At 36.8% G+C, this 11,306-nt stretch overlaps 1 protein-coding gene across 2 annotated transcripts in view; it reads right to left on the bottom strand.

The window, feature by feature from the left end:
- grin2ca (glutamate receptor, ionotropic, N-methyl D-aspartate 2Ca) overlaps window positions 1-8,813 on the bottom strand; it is a 76,366-nt gene extending 67,553 nt beyond the window's left edge. For both annotated transcript variants that reach the window (XM_016242990.1, XM_016242991.1), the window contains exon 1: window positions 7,793-8,813. The gene's annotated coding sequence lies outside the window, so the exon portion shown is untranslated. The remainder of the gene's footprint in view (window positions 1-7,792) is intronic.
- Between the last annotated feature and the right edge of the window lie 2,493 nt (window positions 8,814-11,306).

The raw sequence follows: 11,306 nt of genomic DNA, 5'->3' as shown, positions 1-11,306 counted from the left end.
ATCCATCCACCCATCCATCCATCTATCTATCTATCTATCTATCTATCGTTCTATCGTTCTATTGTTCTATCTATCTATCGTTCTATCTATCTATCTATCGTTCTATTTATCCACCCATCTATCTATCTATCTATCTATCTATCTATCTATCTATCTATCTATCTATCTATCTATCTATCTATCCATGCATCATTCTATTTATCCATCCACCCATCCATCTATCTATCTATCGATCTAAGCATCGTTCTATTTATCCATTCACCCATCCATCCATCCATCTATCTATCTATCTATCTATCTATCTATCTATCTATCTATCTATCTATCTATCTATCTATCTATCTATCTATCTATCTATCTATCTATCTACCTACCTACCTACCTTTCTTTCTTTTTATCTAGATCTCTCAGGAGAAGCTTTAGCGCAATTTTTTTTTACTTTAATATAAATTAAATATAAATCTAAAAACAAATAAATATAAACAAAACATTCAGAGTCAAATTCATAGGGAGAACAGACAAATGTGTCCAGAATGGAATGCTAGCTTACTGAATACTGTGTATTATATATTTGCACGTTTATCAGTATAAACTGCATGGTGTGTACATTTAAAAACAGTAACAGAAACAGCAGGTATTATTACATAAATGTTTCAAAAAATACTATGCTACATTATTATCATTACTTCACATTGCACATTTAACTCTTGTAATCGAAAATGATTATTTTGCATTTCTGAATTGTAGTATGCTATTCCGAACACAGCCAGTTGTTAAAACACTTGTGGCATTTGTGACACAAACTAATATATATATATATATATATTTTAAAGTCTCCATATTTTGAGAATGACCGTTAAGTGTGTGTTGTTGTTATCAGGTTCTCCACACCGATGGAGTCATTTTATTGTCATTGAAACCTTTCATTAAGCTGATCAGCTCTGGGCGACACATAATGTAACAACTTGCTGACGAGGCATTGTCCTGTACGGTGTGATGCAGCGCTGGATGCTGTTTCTGAGAGACAGATCTCATCAAGCGGTGTGAGCAGTGCCAGTCACTCATCTCAAATACTGGACAACAAAACCGTCTTAAAGGAACAGCTCACCCAAAAATAAAACCACCATTTACTCACCCTCATGTCGTTCAAAACCGGTATGACTTTTTGTCCACACTTTTGAAAAGTTTTGGTCAGTTCCTCACACTAAGCTATTGTATGAATTCAGAATATGTGGAATGCAGACACATAGACTCTATTAGAGCTGCGCGAACATTCTGTTAAACATCTCCCGTTGAGTTGCACAAAGGAAAGAAAGTCATAAGAGTTTAAAACTACATAAGAGTGAGTAAATGAGGACAGAATTGTAATTTTTGGTGAACAGTCACAGTTCAAACGGTCGTTGAATTTACTGTACTGTCATTATGGCTTTCAGTGTCATCTTCATAAAACCACATCTATTCATTAAACTGCCAGCAAGAGCAGCACTGCTGCCCCAGTGTAATTCATTTACTCCATGCTTCTCTGTGCGAAGATTGAATGTCGTTCTGTGGCATTGGGTGATCTCAGACAACATAATGAATGTAATGTAATTCCTCACATCAACTGTTGAAATGTTTTAGTCCCACTGTTACTGAAGTGTGGTGTTCACCTGTGGTGTATAGCATTACCGACTCTGTGTTTGTATTACACAAACAGGTTTTTGTGCACATCTAATGTGCCATCCATCTATCTATCTATCTATCTATCTATCTATCTATCTATCTATCTATCTATCTATCTATCTATCTATCTATCTATCTATCTATCTACCTACCTACCTACCTTTCTTTCTTTTTATCTAGATCTCTCAGGAGAAGCTTTAGCGCAATTTTTTTTTACTTTAATATAAATTAAATATAAATCTAAAAACAAATAAATATAAACAAAACATTCAGAGTCAAATTCATAGGGAGAACAGACAAATGTGTCCAGAATGGAATGCTAGCTTACTGAATACTGTGTATTATATATTTGCACGTTTATCAGTATAAACTGCATGGTGTGTACATTTAAAAACAGTAACAGAAACAGCAGGTATTATTACATAAATGTTTCAAAAAATACTATGCTACATTATTATCATTACTTCACATTGCACATTTAACTCTTGTAATCGAAAATGATTATTTTGCATTTCTGAATTGTAGTATGCTATTCCGAACACAGCCAGTTGTTAAAACACTTGTGGCATTTGTGACACAAACTAATATATATATATATATTTTAAAGTCTCCATATTTTGAGAATGACCGTTAAGTGTGTGTTGTTGTTATCAGGTTCTCCACACCGATGGAGTCATTTTATTGTCATTGAAACCTTTCATTAAGCTGATCAGCTCTGGGCGACACATAATGTAACAACTTGCTGACGAGGCATTGTCCTGTACGGTGTGATGCAGCGCTGGATGCTGTTTCTGAGAGACAGATCTCATCAAGCGGTGTGAGCAGTGCCAGTCACTCATCTCAAATACTGGACAACAAAACCGTCTTAAAGGAACAGCTCACCCAAAAATAAAACCACCATTTACTCACCCTCATGTCGTTCAAAACCGGTATGACTTTTTGTCCACACTTTTGAAAAGTTTTGGTCAGTTCCTCACACTAAGCTATTGTATGAATTCAGAATATGTGGAATGCAGACACATAGACTCTATTAGAGCTGCGCGAACATTCTGTTAAACATCTCCCGTTGAGTTGCACAAAGGAAAGAAAGTCATAAGAGTTTAAAACTACATAAGAGTGAGTAAATGAGGACAGAATTGTAATTTTTGGTGAACAGTCACAGTTCAAACGGTCGTTGAATTTACTGTACTGTCATTATGGCTTTCAGTGTCATCTTCATAAAACCACATCTATTCATTAAACTGCCAGCAAGAGCAGCACTGCTGCCCCAGTGTAATTCATTTACTCCATGCTTCTCTGTGCGAAGATTGAATGTCGTTCTGTGGCATTGGGTGATCTCAGACAACATAATGAATGTAATGTAATTCCTCACATCAACTGTTGAAATGTTTTAGTCCCACTGTTACTGAAGTGTGGTGTTCACCTGTGGTGTATAGCATTACCGACTCTGTGTTTGTATTACACAAACAGGTTTTTGTGCACATCTAATGTGAGGAATATCGGTGTGTGTTTGGTGGATATGTGGTGCGTGTTCGGCAGTAGAAGGGATTAAGACAGCATCTGTTTAAAAATGTCTGTTTGACTGCTGATTTGACCCATTTGCACTGGTAGACACCCTGCTACACAGAAAACAAATCTTACATTCGAAATACAAAGTTTATGAAGAAAAAAAGTGGTGCTTGTTCATGCAAACGTTGCCACCTTGATGCTAGTGTGTTGTAAACAGGATTATTTTGGGATTATTATTATTCTAGTTTGGATTCATATTTTAGATAATTTTTGTTTATATATTTTCTGATTTCATTTTAATTTTAGTTAATGGTTCAGTAATTCAAACATTATTTTAACAGTTTTTTTTTTTAAATATACATTTTATTATTTTTTTGTTTTAGTTTTAGTTATTTTAGTACATGGTTACACTAAATTAAAATGAGAAATGTTCCCTCCTTTTTTTTAGTTAATGCAATTTTAATGCAAGTTTTTTTTATGGTTTTAGTTAATAACCCTGATTGTACGTTGTTGCTAAGGTTTTGCTATGCAGTTGTTGAGATTAAAAATAAAACAAGCTGTCAACTTTCTCCTATTTTATAGGGAATAAATGTCTGCACCAAAATGTAAATGCATCTATCTATCTGTCTGTCTAATCTGTCTGTCAGTCTGATCTATCTATCTGTCTGATCTATCTTTCTGTCTGATCTATCTGTCTGTCTGATCTATCTTTCTGTCTGATCTGTCTGTTTGATCTGTGTCTGATCTATCTGTCTGCCTGATCTATCTATCTGTCTGATCTATCTTTCTGTCTGATCTGTCTGTCTGTCTGTCTGATCTATCTATCTGTCTGTCTGATCTATCTGTCTGTCTGATCTATCTTTCTGTCTGATCTATCTGTCTGTCTGATCTATCTATCTATCTGTCTGATCTATCTTTCTGTCTGATCTATCTGTCTGTCTGATCTATCTATCTGATCATCTAACATTACAGTGACATGAAGTTCTTTGAATTTCAGTTCATTTTCATTCTAATTTCTTACATTTAAATGTGAATTGCAACTCTGCATTTAATTCAATTCAATGCATTTAATGCATATCTCAGAGATGCACTCATTTCCATAAACAGCTTGGTAAGAAATGGTATAGTGAATGGTTAGATGAAATCTTGTTTCGCATACAGAATCTGATTAGTGTTGCGTTGCAAGTATTGAGAGTTGACAGATAAGGCGAGTAAACGGTCGGCTCTATGCTGGTTGTGTTCTGTGTAAGCAGAGAACAGATGCATTGATCCCAGGGTTCGCTGGCTCCACACTGCAGACTTGTCCACCACACAACAGGGTCGACAAACACACACACTCTGACACAGAAGAACACACAGCATTTGAGAACCAGCACACACTCACCCTCTCCATGCCTTGGCTCAACTTTCACAAGCTCTTCCTCTGATCATCCTCACTCATATTTAGGAAGGACAATTTTGTATCTATTTAAGCTTGTGTGTCTCTATTACTATTGCTGATACTTACTATAAGCTTACTGTATCATATGTGACCCTGGAGCACAAAACCAGTCTTAAGTCGCTGGGGTATATTTATAGCAATAGCCAAAAATACATTGTATGGGTCAAAATTATAGATTTTTCTTTTATGCCAAAAATCATTACGACATTAAGTAAAGATCATGTTCCATGAAGATATTTTGTAAATTTCCTACTGTAAATATATTAAAACTTAATTATTGTTTAGTAATATGCATTGCTAAGAACTTCATTTGGACAACTTTAAAGGCGATGTTCTCAATATTTAGATTTTTTGCAGCCTCTGATTCCAGATTTTCAAATAGGTGTATCTTGGCCAAATATTGTCCTATCATAACAAAACATACATCAATGGAAAACGTATTTATTCAGCTTTGGGGCCTTATGGCTGGTTTTGTGGTCCAGGGTCACATATTTGATACACACAATTCTAAAGTCTCTCAATTATCAATGTAATCAAAACTTTGCTGAAAAACCTGTTGTACACTATCTACTAGATGCCTTCTGTTGTCTGATTGATAGTTTATACTTTTTTACCAAGTAAAAGTCCTTTTAGTATAATTTTAAAACGTCCCCTTTCAGGTTGTGGTAAATGTGGTACTTTTTGCTGTGAAATTCTTACTGATTTTTGTAAAGTAAACGTACTGTAAGAATAAATTTTATACTGTTAGTCATATTTCAAGATGAACACTTACTGGACTGAAACAAATTGAAATGATCCATTCATAATATTTTAGAAAAATCATGTTAAAAAGTGAAAATATGTTGCATCAGGCTTTTGAGCAATGTTTATTTGCACGTCTCTCAATTATCATTGTATTATGATGGCATGTATTATTATATGTTTTGCCCCACAATAAAAACCACAGAGCTTTGATGATAAAGCTAAGCATTTAAATATCATCTTACTAAGACAAATTATTGGGAGATAAAGAGTGACAAATGATTAAGTCTGCTATACTGTTACAACGATCTCATTAATATCATATGAGTCATAAAAGCCAGATGCATCAAATATGATACTCAACAAAAAAATTACATATGCATTTTTTAGATTTTAAAAAAAATATTGTATCTAAAGGTTCAGAAACATTCTATTATTTTAAATGTCAGGCTTTAAAGGGTTAAATTAGCTCTACAACTGAACAAACATCAAACCTTAAGGAGAAAACTGAGCCATATCTAGGACCTAAAATATCATAGAGACTTGTTTTTTTTTTTTTTTAAATGTTTAACCTTTGGCCAATAAACAACCAACTCCCAACCACCCAAAACACCCCAGCAACCACCTATAATTTTGAAAAACCTCTAACTTTGTTGAGGCAAGTGCAAATTGGTACTGTCTCATCTGTGTGAAAAATGTGAACAATTGTAGCTTTAGCTTGTTACTGGGACAGTGCCCTCAAAGGTACACCTTTGTGCCTTATCTTCTCCAAGGGGTGCATATTAGCAACTTAATGGTAATAATTTGCACCCCTAAGGCACTAATATATTTCTTATACGGGTTAATTAGGTTCAAAGGCGAACCTTTGAGTTTATAAGCCCAATGACAAGATAAAGCTATAGTTTTTGCAGACTTACAAGAGGTTAACCTTGAGAAACCTAGTGAAGTGCTTCTTAACAGGTTGAAAGAAAAACTGAAAAATTAGACATGATTTCTCAACTGATCTTCACAAGATGATACAGAATGTCAACGCCTGCAATTAAATCATGAATGAGGAGAGAACACCTCATAGTCTTGACATAACAGCCGGCCACTTGACGTAACTGTCCTACACTTCTACAGTGTACACTGTGTCCTTCATAGTACACACTACACACGCAGTGCCAACCCTACACAGATCTTCTGTACATTTTGCAGCAAATATGCTTACAGAGACAATTAAATCCAGCTTATAACTATACAACATAAATAACTCATCATCAAATGAGCTTAATTGTAGACATTACTCCTGTGAGGGCAAAGTTTATTCTTATTATTAAAAGTAAAATCATATCAGGTCATATCTCAGCTCACAAAACACTGTTCTAATAAAATTTTTAAAATAGCATTTCTCTGAAAACACTGCTCTGAAGGAGAACAAGGACACAAGGGCAATCAGGTCATTCTACAAAATCTTTCAATTTTTCACATAAATGCTAATAAATGACATTTCTACCCATATTCCACACATATATTTGAAAACAACAGTTGCTTTTACTAATCATGTCCTGTTTTACTATTTATTATTTTATTCCTGAAAATCTTGATATGACTGATGACTGAAGAGTTGTAATTATGACTGAGATGCTCCGGAGCATATATTTAGCCGGGCTCTTTCTAATTTTGAAACTGTCACCCACCACTGCGATTACCTAATAACTTTCCCTGAACATTTTGTACAAGATTACTTGTGATTGGATCTGATAGACCAGCTTTTGTCTTTTTCTAGCCATCCCAAATACCTCTCTTTCCATTATCCACCTTGTTCTTATGAAGCACCCTCTTCTCACTACGAAAGTGGCACAGTATCACAGCTTCAGCGGGACGAATCCCAAATGCGTCAGTTTGTGCTCCATAATAACTGCTCCCAACAGTAATTACAGAAAGCTGTCATTGCTTCCTATCCAAGATCTCTCAGTTCACCTCTCAACGGAATTCAATTTCTGCCGCTTTAACATTCCAGCACAACAACTTTAACGGGAAACGCGCTCCATCTGCTGTGAGAAGTGATTGATCTTTGTTGTACCTGCAAGTCAGGAACCACAGAGTGACATACTACAGCAGCAAAACGCATTAACCTACAGGTTTGTTTTCTGGTGTCGATCTAACATGAATGAAAACTTTACTATTTCAACAAGCATCCAACCTGTGGGTGCACCAGCTTAAGATGACACAGTTTCACAGCGCTGTCCGAACACAGTAAGGCACTTTCAGGATGATTCATAGCCCAAACACACTTAGCCTTCATTTCACACTGCACAAATCCTAAACAAAATTGCCAGTTCTGTCATTAAAAGACCAAATTAACAGGTGCGCAACTTCAAAAATCCTGATTAAAGTGCATCTACGTGTATGTGTGCGCCAGCAACATCCCTGCCAGAAGTGAAGGTGATCAGTTACCTGCTTTGGCAAACCACATCCAGCCCGGACGCCTGACAGCACATTTTCTCCTCCGTGACTCGTCCTGATTTTTTTCTTCTTCTTTTTTTCCCCTGTCCCCCCTCCTTCTTTCTCTCTCTCTCTCTCTCGTGGCTCTTGTTTGATTCTATTTCAGTGTAGACCGAACAGCCCACTGTGACAGTGGCATGGTCTCTAGCAGTTTGGCAGAAGGTCACATCATCTTCCGTGAGGGGAGGGTGGGACGGATGGAGGGAGGGGGGGAGGAAAAGAGGAGGTGGCGTGGAGAGATGGAGGGAGAGTGGATGCCAGAGGAGAAATGAGAGGCAGGAGACGGCTGTCCACAAGTGTCCTGGTGCAGACGCGCATAGAGCCCCTTGTCCAGGATGGTCACTGGTTAGGTGGATGCATGTGTCTCAACTCTCATTGGACGGGTCCAAATCAGATAAGAGCAATCAGTGCGTTTCATAAATTTGCAGTTTCGAGTCAAATAGAACATTAGGGTAAAATTGAATTTAGAATTGTCTGTTGTTTCATGTTAAAACAAACAATAGGAAATGGAATTTTCGGTGTATTCCAAGTTCTTTTCAGTCCAACGAACAAATCTCGTTCACCTTGTTAACTTGTTTCCAACATGTTCTTCAAGTGTAGTCCTCATTCCAGTAAAAGACACCACGGATTACTCCAAAAACTGGCAGTTAGAAGGGCACACAGGTGGCACAGGCCGACAGGCGGAGCTTCTCGTTTTAGCCGGCTGTTGATTGCTAGCCAACAGATATTTTAGCCTCTGATTCCCTGGAGTTTGTAATTAGTTTCTTGACTTCTGTAGTTGTAAAGCGATGTCCCGTTCACAGGTGCCTCATTTCAGTTTCTCCTGACCCTTGATGTTTTGTTGGAGTTGATGTGTCCGTCTGTGGCTGTGGAGTGCACTTGCGGTTCTCAGATTACTGTAGTTGTAATCCCGGCTCCTTCTGCACTCCATATCAGAGGCAGGACTTGTGAGCCGTAATCATTATGTGGTAAGGATTTATTCTAACTCTCTCTCTCTCTCTCTCTCTAACCCTCCTCCCTCCCTACTCCCTTCCTCTAGACCATCTTCTCTCTCTCTTTTTAAATAACTCTTCTTAAACAGATGGCTTCTATGATTGGGAGGCATTTCTACTCTCATTCTTTGAAGTCCAGACATAATATTGGTAGCAATTTCATACTCTGAGAATGCAATATTTTCGGCATCGCCACAAATGTTACTTTATAATCTTGTTTGTAACCGTATACTTGTGTGTACAGCATCAAGCTTGGGTTTGACAACCAACAGCTCAAATGCTGTAGCCTAATTGAAGTTTCTCTCTGTGCTAAAGCTCAGGAGGTGGATTTATCTCGCTGACTAACTGTTTTAATGGTGAAAAGGTGTAATAAACTGTTGAGAGGCAGAAGAGATCCTACATGTTTGAATTATGCAAGTGAACACACACACAAGTACAAGCAAACATCATCGATCCATACATTATTCTGGTCCTGGGTGCTGATTGGTTAATTCAACAATCCCAAATATGCAGAGTTGAACTTGTTGAACTGAATTGCTGAAGCTGGTGCTGTAATACCCTCAAAAGTACATCTTTAGAACTTGTTTACCATTAGAGTGCATATTGGTTCTTTAAATGGAGAGTTCACCAAAAATGAAAATTCATTTACATTCCTTTACATTTATCATTTACTCACCCACGTGTCATTCAAAACCTAACTTTTTTCTTCTGTGGAACACAAAAAAAGGTATTCTGAAGAACGTTTCAGCTGCTTTTGTCCATATTGTGAAAGTCAGTGTGGTTCAAAACAATTAAGCTCCAAAAATGGATAGCATGAAACGAACAAAAAATTCCAAACATCAGCTGAAGTTAAATCTCATAGGTTCTTGCATGTCACACAATCAAACATCATGACATTTAAAGGTTCAGTATGTAATATTGACAGCGAGCTGTTGAAATGGGTAGTGCACTCCAAATTCAAAATATTGATGAGTTGATTTATCCATGTTTTGATATGCTTCTGGTCATAGAGCTATTTAGTTAGATGCCGGGGTTTTTAGATCAGGTAGAATGTGCGATCTTTGATCCGGTTCGTTTGCTCGTTTTCATGGCTGCATTACAATGTTTTGTCCACCAACTGGCAACCCGGACTGTCGAAATATTATTGGGTAAACTGTCTGTGGGAGGAATCACACAGACCAAAACAAAAACAGACATTCCGACACGGAAAGCACATTTTCAAATTTGAATAACTGGCGGTAGCATTGTTTTTCGGAGAAACAAATATGTGAACTTAGCATGTTTCCTAAATATCGAATGAATTATGGTGTTTTTATGCTTTAGTGCAGTCAAAAAATTACATGCCTTTAAAGGGGTCATCGGATGCCCATTTTCCACAAGTTGATATGATTCTTTAGGGTCTTAAAAGTCTATAGCATACTTTGGTTAAAATTTCTCAACGGTAGTGTAAAACACCCTTTTTACATTGTTAGAAACAGCTCTGTTCACAGCAAGCCATTTCGGTACATGTCCCTTTAAATGCTAATGAGCTCTGCTAACCCCGGCCCTCTCTTCTGTGGGGTGACCAGACATTCTCTGAGAGACGGTAAACTTTAGCTGCATTCATCGTGAAACTTACTAACTTCTACATTATTAGGAAAGGTGATTTTGCAACAATAGAAACATTAATTCACTGCGTCTTCAGTGGCTCAGATGTCGGGAATAAATGATGATTGCTATGTTAATTATTACATCCAACAACAGATCACCTCAATCGCGGTGGTTGTGTACACACACAGCCAACACACATATCAGTTCAAACAATATGTAAAAGTGAATTTTGCATCCGATGACCCCTTTAAGTTATGAGCATGTACAAATTTAGGATGCTATAACCTTCTATGATGCTATGTCTTCTGTCAAAGAGTTTGAACCAATCACAAAACTCTGAAACACACAATTAATCCACACCATTTAGTGGGACGTGGGAGTCAAAAATAAGTGGATATAGTAATGCTAATTGGCCAATGCACATTGTTTGTCATAAAAAGACCCTTTTGTTTTGACTATATCCACACGATATTTATAGGTCTAAAAAGACCTAAATAAAATTGCATCTGTTGGTGTGGACAGTACAATCTGTTGGTTCATGGGATCCAGGTTTGAGGCCTGGCTCATGTCCTCATCTCATCTCTCTCTCACTACCGTTCCTGACTCTCTCTGCTGTCCTAAAAATACAAGCTAAAAGCCCATAAAAGTAAATCTGGTCATAGAGAATACTAGGATATTTGCTCATCTAAATTTATTTTTACTATTATAGGGTTGTTACAACAGAGTCCTGTCAAAGTCTAATTTTGGACTTAAAATCATTTTGCAAACATTTCCAATAAGATGTTTAGAAAATATAAAAGATACATACATATATACATACATACATGGTGTGTGTGTGTGTGTGTGTGTGTGTATATATATATATATATATATATATATATATA

This window comes from Sinocyclocheilus grahami, unplaced genomic scaffold (assembly GCF_001515645.1).
Source record: "Sinocyclocheilus grahami isolate Dianchi unplaced genomic scaffold, SAMN03320097.WGS_v1.1 scaffold679.1, whole genome shotgun sequence".
Lineage (NCBI taxonomy): Eukaryota > Metazoa > Chordata > Actinopteri > Cypriniformes > Cyprinidae > Sinocyclocheilus > Sinocyclocheilus grahami.
Note: the sequence above shows the minus strand (reverse complement) of the source record. Positions and strands in the feature narration are given on the sequence as shown.